At 50.7% G+C, this 10,253-nt stretch overlaps 1 protein-coding gene across 6 annotated transcripts in view; it reads right to left on the minus strand.

Annotated features, from left to right (window-relative positions):
• Positions 1-7,326, minus strand: part of Svil (supervillin) — a 196,404-nt gene extending 189,078 nt beyond the window's left edge. For 2 of the 6 annotated variants that reach the window (XM_085698962.2, XM_085698955.2), the window contains exon 1: positions 6,992-7,326. The gene's annotated coding sequence lies outside the window, so the exon portion shown is untranslated. Of the gene's footprint in view, positions 1-5,805; positions 5,827-6,127; positions 6,257-6,571; positions 6,649-6,991 lie in introns of those variants that run through there. The other 4 variants (XM_085698958.2, XM_085698957.2, XM_085698956.2 and 1 more) reach the window with 4 other exon arrangements.
• Positions 7,327-10,253: the final 2,927 nt, after the last annotated feature.

Raw genomic sequence — 10,253 nt, forward strand, 5'->3', positions numbered from 1 at the left:
GGGACTTACCCCAAGTCAGAGCAAGCTGGAGAGTGGGGGGATGCAACTGAATACCAATGACAGGTGGCAAGGGCATCCAAGGCAAGGTTTCCCTAAGACACTTGAAACCCTGAGCTGCCAGAAGGTGGCCAGTTGGGTGACAGCAGCAGACCAGGACAGGCAGAATGGCAGCGTCAAGAGAGAGGTCCATCCAGAGCCGAGGGACAGCTGTCCCAGTATGCGGAGAGAGCATGCCCCAGGCTGCTGAAGAGCGGCTCTGTGACTGCACCTCAGAGTTTGTCACCTTCAAGGTGTGTGTGTGTGCGTGTGTTTGTGTGTGTGCACGCGCACATGCACACGCGCACGTGGATATGTATATGTGAGTACAAGTTCCCTCAGAAGCCAGGGCACTGGATTCTCAAGAGCTGGAGTTAAAGACAGTTGTGAGCTGCCTGATGTGGCTGCTGGAACCAAATGATCCTAACCACTGAGCCATCTCTTCAGCACAGGCCAGGTTAATTTGGGTCTCCCATCTATACTGTATGCTGTAGAAAATCTACAGCATCCAAACCACTGAACAGATATAAACCATTCTATGCTATAAATGTGGAGTCATCCCTGAAAGATGTTGGCCTGGCTGAGAAATGGGTCCAGGAACCATAATGGGTCTTTGTATGCACACAGGGATATACGCACACAGGGGTGTGTGTGTGCAGAGATATATGTACATGAAACAGAAAGGAGGGATGTGTACCTTAGGAAATAATATTTGTGGATAGCTTTTTGTCAAGAGAATAATGGCAATGTAAAAGGTTTAACAAAAGGATCTATCCCAGGGAAAATGTTCAAGGGTAGATCTGGGCAGGACCACTGAGGTCAGGACAAGCACAAGAACGCTCAGAAGCAGATACCAGATTAAAGCTCTTCTGTGGAGTTGACCCTTCCATCTCCCAGCGAGGGATGGGCTGAATTTGGAGTCAGGAGGTTCGTGTAGTGCTAGCCTCAGTTTCTTCTGTGACAAGAGACACTTGCTCATCAGCCCTAAGGACCAGGCTGGACATCCTTGATAGCCCAAAGTGAAAATAACAAGAAAACCAACCAAAAATGGAAGTAGTGTAAAAACCTCTGGACTCTGTTCAAGCAGATGAAGTACAAAGTGTGTGTGAATGTTAAAGGACCATGGAGGGGGGGATAAGAACTGAGAAGAGCAGGGTCTAACTCAGTGATAACAGACAAGAGCCTATAGTGGGACTCAGGAGCCAGGGGGCTCAAGGTCCATGCATTTTATAACTTAAACAGAGCAAAGGAGACAGACTAAGGGAAGTCCCATAGAGACTGTAACTTACACTGTGGCCATTGAAGGGCCATCAACTCACAGTTTGCATTAATGAAGATGGGTGTTTCAGGACGCCGGGCAAGTGTTAGCAGGCATGGGGGCTCAGGTGGTGGCAAGTGTCTCCCCAACAACAACAGGCATTCCCTTCTTAGTACAGGTTTTCGTTTTCAAATATCACAGTTCTATTAATTCTTTGAGAACCACATACAATGTGTGCTAATAATATCCGCGTCTCAAGCAGTGGCTCTCAACCTGTGCGTCACAAAGCCTTTGGGGGTCAAATGATGCTTTTACAGGGGTCACATACCAGATACCCTGCCATATCTGATGTTTACATTATGATTTAGAACACTAGAAAAATTACAGTTATGAAGTAGCAATGAAATAATTTTATGGTGGGGTCCACACAACACGAGGAACTGTATTAAAGGGTCGCAGCACTAGGAAGGTTGAGAACCACTGTCTTAGAGCAATGTATAGCGTTAAGCCAGATACATATGGCACAGGTTTGTTTTTGTTTTGTTTTGTTTTCAAGACAGGGTTTCTCTGTAGCTTTGAAGCCAGTCCTGGAACCAGCTCTTGTAGACCAGGCTGGCCTCGAACTCACAGAGATCCTCCTGCCTCCGCCTCCTGTGTGCTGGGATTAAAGGCCTGCACTACCACCACCGCCCGGCTATGTCAGAGTTTTTTAAAACATGTAATTCTACTGCTAGATTTAACACTTTATTAGTCAATGAAATATAAATCAGATGTTGTTTTAAGTGTGAGAAAACTATACCTACTAGTTATCCCTTAAAATTAATTTGAAGGGCTGGAGAGTGGTTCAGCAAGTAAGAGTGTATACTGTTCTTTGAGGGGACACCAGTTTAGTGCCCAGCACCCATGTAGGGAGCTCATAATCACCTGCAAGTTCAGTTTCAGGATATTTGATGACCTCTTTAGACCTCTGGGAGCACCTACATGCCCACATACAGACATACACATATATACATAATTGAAAAGAATATAAAAAAATCTTTCAAAAAGTTATTTAGATAAAAAAAAATAAAGTTGTGACATTGCTTTCAAGACTTAGCTTGACAGGCTCCAGGGAGTCTAACACCCTCTTCTGTCTTTCTTGGGCTCCTGCATTCAAGTGTGTATACCAATTCAACATGTGTGTACGTGCGCATGCGCAGACACAAGCAGACGCATACACACAACACACCACTTACAAAAGAAAATCTTTAAAACAATTACCTTGAAAAGAAAAGTTGTGCCATTTGTTTTGAAGTCTTGTCCTGACAAACCCCCTAACTCTGTCTGGAACACCGCTGATGTTACAGAGACAGTGAGACCATTTAAAAGGCTGCAGGTTAACAATGTTCCGGGATTTTAACCTCCCCTTTACTGGACAAAAGCAGTAAAGGGAACTTCAGTGGTCCAGCAGCTGGCAAGTTCTCTCCCTTATGCAAAAACGTGGCGGAACAGCTGGGGAATGCAAAGCGGCTTTGGAACAGGCTGCTATGTGATCCAAAATAACACTGCCTGTTCATCATCCCCACAAAGGAAGCAACAGCCCAGGGTGGGCCTGGCGCATGTCCTGCAGCTGCTTCAGGCTGCGCACTGGGACACAAGTGGCTACAAATGGAGCTAAAGGCACAAAGCTTCAGGGAGAGAGAACCCTATAGGGTCAGCTCATTTTCCAGGGTGGGAGAGCTACACTCCATGTCCATATGTGGGATCTGCACAGTGGCAGAGTCTCTGTCTCCCAGCTACACCACAGACAACCACACCACAGCTGCGAATGGCGTGACAGAACTGCCAAGGTTTCAACTTCTGTTTGAAAGATGAAGATGCAAAATCCAGAAGAGAGGGAGAAGAGGGGAGAGTGGACAGAATAGTTCTCCATTTAGGTTTAAGAAGCTGAGAACTCTCCCAGGGTTTCCTCGTGTGGAATGGACACCCTGGTTGCTCTGTGTTTGTTCAGCTTTACTCCTATGTGTCTTCTTCCAGCAACTTCTAAAAGCACAGCAATTTTCAGGTCCTACAGTCCACCACGCTTGAAAAAACATGGCTGAACAGCAAGGAGAGCTCGGGCTCCCCCTCCTTCCCGTCCTCTTACAGACTCAGCAAACAGCAGCATTCTCCAAGTAAAATGGTCCCCTTTCCAAGACCGCGAGGCACAGTTTCACAGAAGCAGATTCTTTTTTCTTTAGTATTATAGATGGCTCATTAATTGGACAGAAAAGAAATGAATACTTACTTCCCTTTCTCAGTTCAGTTTTAATTTTTTTTTTTTTTAGTCTTGTCGTGGTGATAATTTGGACACTGGCTTTAAATCTAAAGGAAAGGGAAATGACTGGAAAGCTAGCCACAAAATTACCCAGTGGCGCAGCCAGGAGGAAAGCCTCACAGTTCCGGAGGCCCTTGCAAATTCCTCCTGCAAGTGGACAAAGTTTCCATCACCAACAACCCCCCCACCCCACCCCGCAGCTTGCTGATGAAGAGAAATTCCTCAGTGCACAATACTGAGAAACTGACAAAGGCGGGGTGGGAGGAGGCTGAGCGGGCCGTTGGTTGTCTCCGTCTTTACCTGTCTAGGTGTCACACGGAAGGAAAGAAAGTAGCTGTTCTTAGACCTCACCGGTTGCTTGAGCAGCTACTATGTGCTGGGTACCATGCCAAGAATCTTACATACATTATCTAATTTTATCCTTATTGCTGAAAATCAGGCTAGACTACTCAGTCTTAAAGGAAGAAAATGAAGCTCAGAGAGGCTGAGCAATTGGCTAAGGCAGTGTTAGTGGTAGATGCGGCCCGAGGTCTAAGCCAGTCACTTAGACCCCACAGGTCTGGCCTTCACTCATTACCCCTCGGTGTCCCCCTCGGTGTCCCCATGGCTGGCACACTAAGGCAATCTAAACCCCAGAGTGTTATTCTAGAGTCACACACCTCTCTTTTTAAAGCCACACATTTCAGAAGCATTCAGGGTCATACCAAAGCCACTATCTTAAACATGGGCTCAGTGTCTACCATGTAGACAGTATATTCTTGGGTCTGCAAAAGAAACTGGTGGGGGGAGGGTCGTTAAAAATTCCTCAGGAAAAGCAACATCCAAAGCAGCTCTCATTAAATTTAACACACACTTTCAGCCCTGAGGCCGGGTCACATAGGGTGGGGTCTGACAGTCTTGCGCCGGGATAATTCCCCGCCCCAGGTCCACCTGGTGAGGAAAGCACTAGCAGCCCTGACTCCTCTCAGGGGACTGCCCTGCAATTCTACAGGCCGGTTCTTGGTTTTCGTTTTTTTGTTTGTTTTAAGATTTAATTCTTCCACATTCCTTAAACTTTACAAAAAGTTGGTGTCACTCGAGTGGTGGCATTAACGGAAGAAGTCTAAAATCCAACTAGATCAAATGTGTCCAGGATGACAGCATGGACTCAACAATCTACTAAAAAAACGTCATGCCCAAAACCCCAGCACTCAGAAGACGGAGTCAGAGTCGCTGCCCTGAGTTCCGACAGTCTGAGCTACAGCGTGAAACCCTCTCTCAAAACAACAAAACAGAACCAAGTAGAATCTCTTTAGAAACAGCCTTTTCTGCAACAGCAAGCATCCAGCACCCCTTCTGGAGCAGGACTGACCACTAGTGGACCTTTTGGCTCTTTAAGTTTAGTTTCCAGAGCCCACCCTCTGAAGATGCAAAAAAAGATGCATTTTACCTCTGAGGCGGTGAGATGCAAAGCAGAATCAGAGGGATTTTCCTAAGTACCAAGTGCGTCATCAAAGCTAGCCAGCCCTGAGCTTACCGCAGTAGGTTGTAGTGAGGCAGGACTAAGAGATGTGTCCAGGTGACTTAGGTTCTCACCATGGGGCTAAGGGCACCTACCAACAGAGTGTGGCTGTTTGGCTTTCTTGTAAGCAACACTTCTTCCCCTCAGGTTCCGGTCCTGAGACACACAGGGAAGCCTCCCTTGTGATCTATCGGCGTGACAGTAATTGTGCCTGTGCGAGAGTCTGTAGTGGACAACTTGAGATGGAGACAGAGTGGTAGAAACCAAGTGGCCTCTTCCCTTCTATGGTACCGCAACTGCAATAAACTGACTTCAACAGGTTTGCAAGTCCTACACGAACAGGCCCTTAAACCTGCACCGGATCCAGACTGTGACCCGAGACTCGGAATCTCTTCTGTTACTGCTCACAGTAAAACAATCAACACTTTCTGGGGCTCCACTTTCTAGCTGCAGGGTCTACTGACTGTCACCCGTGCTAAGCCCCGCCCCTGGGGAGCCGGCGCGCACACACCACGGAGAGGGTCACGGGCAGGCGAAGGCAGGGCTCGCCCAGCGGCCAGTTCAAACCCGGGGAAGCCCTACCAAGGCGCGGCCCAGGGCACGGGAGCCCAGGCAGTCCCTGGCGACTGGAGAAAGGGAGGAGACCGCGAAATTGGAATTGTGTTCGCTCCTGCACCCTGGCCCAGGAGCCCACCTCCCCGCCCCTCCTCTCACCTAACTTCCCCGAAACTCCAAAATCCAAACACTGTCGGACCTCCCCTCAGTGGCAGCGGGACGGAAGTGGGTGGAAGCCGCAGCCTCACGGTGCCTTTGTTACCGCCCAGGACCCCGCGAGCTAAAACAGCATCCGGTGGTAGCGGCCTGTGGACCCGCCGCCCGTCCAGGCTGGTGTCTTCCGGGTTCCAGCCTCGCCCCCGCAGAGCTGCGGGCAGCGGTGAAACCGACCCCGTATCCCCGCCTTGGGAGGTACACAGCGGCATCCCGAGACAGCAGTCCTTGGCCCGGTGCTGCCTCTGAGCTCCCGGTCACTTCTCACCTTGCCCGGGCTCTCCCCGCGCCTTTTAGACACTTTCTCAGCCTCCCGTGGCACAGCAGCCCCACAGTCCCGACCGGCGTCTCCCCGGGTACTCGCCGCCTCTTTGCAACTGAGCCCGGCTCACCCACCCCGCCCCCGCCGCTGGATGATTCACCACGCTCCTTACCTGGAGGTTCGCAAATCCCCTCCCCTCCACTGGCCCCGGCAGTGATCAGAAGCTGGCGCCCTCTGCCGGGCCACCAAGAGCAGCCCCGCAGGCTACTGAGAGCAGGGACACCCCTTTCTGAGCAGGAGCCAGAGCGCAGGGACGGTCTGAGCCAGATCCTAAAAGCTGTGCCTGCGCCCCAAGAGGCATGAAAGGCCAAAGTTACTCCCCTTGCAGACCAAGCGGCGTAATTCTGTCACCAGCCCCCGCCACCCCGCGCTCGTATCCACAATACGCACGTGCAGTTTTTAAAACACTGTAAGAGCAGCGTTTACAGTATTCAAACTAAGTTTGTGCCCCGCGTCTCAGTGCCTCTCCTATGCCTGGACTATGCCTGGACTGAAGGGACGGAAGGAAAGGGCGGGAGTCTGTCACACTTGTCTCCTTGTTGGAAGAGGCTCCCGGGGAGCTCCAGGTGCGGTGGCAGCCGCCGGGCTTGGGGCGCTGAGTCGGGTCGCCGCTGAAGGCCAGGCTGGGGGTGTGGCTACATGCTGCCTCGCTCTCTCGGCGAGGTAAACACAATTCAGCTGCTTAGCTCTCAGCCTCCCGCAGGTTCACAGTGCAACTTAAGGGTCCAGTTGAGAAAACATCTCGGCGCGAGGGCCTGGTCCAGAACAGAAGAACGTCCTCTGGGACCCCAATTTCCCGACCCTACTCACCCTCTCCGCGCTTCTGCGCAGCTGCTTTCGCCCACCTGCCGCCCGGCGCCTACAACAAGGTCCCCGTGGTCCGGGGGACGCACAATCGCGCTGAACCTCAGGGTCCGTAGCACAGTCAGTCCTCAGCCCGGGCTCACTCTCTAGGAGGCCGCGGGCAGAGTCTGCAACGCTTCGGATGGTCTCAGTGTCTGGAATAGAGTGATCTACGGGCTCAGAACTGACCTAGCGCCTTCTTCCCGGACAGCCGGTGCGCGAATCTCCGCGCGGCGGGCGGGAGCCGGGTATTAATTGTGGGGCCCGCGGGTGTCCGCCGCCTGGCGCTCTGAGTGGCTCGGAAGGCGCGCCAGGCCAGCGGAGCCGGTGCGACCCACCCCCTCGGCGCGCTCCCGCCCAGGCCGGGCTCGGGGACGCGCCCCGCGCACGCGCCTCGCGGCTCCTGGGTTCATCCGCCCTGGGCTCTATTTACCCGAAGCTTCCGGGAGTCAGAGACGCTGCTCACCTCCGAGTCCCCAAGCGACTGGCGTGGGCTTCCAGCGGTTCTAGTGATAGGACCTGGCAACCCTAGTGAATGTTGTAGCCTGTAGCGCTCCGGGCTGGTTGCCAAGGAGACCGACCTTGCTAGGACACTCACGTCTGTGCAAAGTCCAGTCACACCACTGCCGCCACCACCACCACCACCACCACCACCGACTCCAGGGGTAACTTATCTATCTTTATTGCTGGAGCTCTCCAACCCGTTAACACAAGTCTTCAACCTTCACCACCCAAGTTGCAGGTGGGGCCAGACAGTTTGCATTTCTCACAAACTCCGAGGTGATGCTGAGTTCAAGTTTGTGGAAACGCTGTGTGAAGAACAGAGCGACAGAGAAATCTATGTGAGGAAAGACGTTAGGTTTGTGTTTGAGCAGAGAGTGTTAGAATTGAACTTCCTTCCTGTCCCTCCCTGCTAGCTTACTCAGGGTGTTCGGGTCTTATTTTCCCCCCTCTGGAGTTTGTTCCTAGCTCACACCGAACAGGCCCCAAAAGGAGAAAGGAAAGTAAGTGTATGTGTTTGCTTAGGGCTGACTATGAAGAGAGAAGTCACAAACCCTGGACTCTGTGGAGTGCTTATTCCCCTGCTGTTCTGGAGTTCAGTCATCCAAGATCAAGGTGTTGGCAAGCTGGCATTTCTCCCGAGGCTTATAGATGTCCCTCTTTCCTGTGCCTTCACATGGTCTTGATCCTGTCGCTATTCAAATCTCTTGTGAGAATTTATGACCTAGTTGCATCTTAATTACCCCCTTGAAGACATGTTGCAGATGCAGTAACATTCTGAACTTAGGGCTGGGATCTCCACGAACCAAGTGGATGGGATATAGACCATTGATATAGATATATTCAATGCCAATATACTAGAGAAGAAATTGAGGGGTTTTCTCCCAAAGCCCTCACCCCACCCTTCTTCCCTCCACCTACACTGACCTGTGGCACACACACACACACACACACACACACACACACACTCACACACACAGTGATGGGAACCCATGACACCCACAGCAGGCCCTGGCTGTGTTGAGTAAGCACAGGGAAGCTTCTTCCTTCTTGTATCTGAGAGTACCTGTGAATCTGCAGATGGTATAGACAGGAGGGGGAGGGAGGTGTTTGTGTCCAGGTCAAGCTAAGGAGAGGCTCAGCAGAGCAAGCTACTCCTTTCAGTGGGAGACCTTCTCAAGGCCTCAGTTCTATACTCTACTGTCCCACCTTTCTTGATGGGTTCAAGAAAGGGAGAACCTTTCTTCTCCAGGCCAGGCTCCTCTTCATCTTCAGGGCCTGTGCTGGCTAGTTTAATGTCACAAGCTAAAGTCTTGTTTGTCCTCAACTGAGAAAATGCCTCCATATGTTCAGGCGGCAGGCAGGCCTGTAGGACATTTTTTTTTAAATCAGTAATTAATGTGGGAGGGCCCAACCCATTGTAGGTGGTACCACACCTGGCCTGGTGGTCCTGGGTTCTACAAGAAAGTAACTGAGCAAGCCTGGAGGAGCAAACCATTCCTCCATAGCCTCTCTATCAGCTACCACTCTCAGGAGCCCTGTTTGAGCTCCTGTCCTAACTTCCTTCAATGATGAACTAAGATGTGGAAGTGTAAGCCAAACAGATCCTTTTCTCCCTAGCGTATTTGGTCACTGTGTTTTGCCATAGCAATAGTAACCCTAACTAAGACAAGGTCAGAAGAGTCTCAGTGCCACCCTAACCTTGTACTCGAAGTCAGCACCCCCCCCCCATCTGAGTGTGACGCAAACCCACTGACAGACGTTGCCTACTGAGCATATGAGAGCAATCCCAGGCATAAACTTTGCATTTTGCTACTTCAAGCCACTCAATCCTTGACGCCGCTCATAAGCCTTTTCTGTGCTTCCTCCACCGTTGCTGCCAGCTAAGTCATTCCCTCTATTTCTTCTTTGGCTTTTAGCAATCTCCTAGTAAGACCCCTGCCCTAATCTGACTCTTTAGTCAGTGTCCTCCCCATTCTGCCTTAAATGGTGTTGCAAATAGAGCCTGGCGTCCTGCTTAGGCCCGGGGTTCTCCCGGGGCCTCAGCAGGCTAGTCAGCACCTTAACGTGCTTGAGGATTGCTCTGTCTGCCCAGGCCTCCCTTCATGGGGACAATTCACATGTGACCCCTTACATGTCCAAGGGTACTGTGTCCCCAAGCTCCAGAACAGCCACACTCGTACCTGTCTAGTTGCCCTTCCTGCCACCTCCTGGAGGCCCCCACCCTTCCAGCTCTGTCCGTGAGCCCTAGTCATAACCCTGAAAACGCTGGTCCGTGTTCACCCACCATTATTCAGTGTCTTCCACTATTTTACTGTGAACACTCAGAGAGCAAGGACCTCATCCACTTTGGGAAAGCCTGAAGACTAGACTGGACTTGAAGCTCCAAATATATTTAAAATGCATATATGCAAATATGTACATATACTATAAAATTTATGAATATAATAGACACACACATTAAGGAATGAATTAAGTCTTGGAGATCCAAAATTGTTGGTAAAATCTATCACTCATTTACAAATCACCTATTTGGAGTGGTCCCCATTTTTATGGTAATATTTTGTGAAAATTCTCCCCAAGTCACCTCCTACTTACAGGGTATCATTTGGCATTCTTTTGCTTCTGTGGCCTTAGGGTCCTTGAGACAGAGTTTTTCAGTATACAGGTCCCAAAGTGTGCTTTATGGCCAAACAACACCTTCTTCTCTCCCTCCCCCTTTTAGTTT

This window comes from Myodes glareolus, chromosome 14 (assembly GCF_982192425.1).
Source record: "Myodes glareolus chromosome 14, mMyoGla1.1, whole genome shotgun sequence".
Taxonomy (NCBI): Eukaryota; Metazoa; Chordata; class Mammalia; order Rodentia; family Cricetidae; genus Myodes; species Myodes glareolus.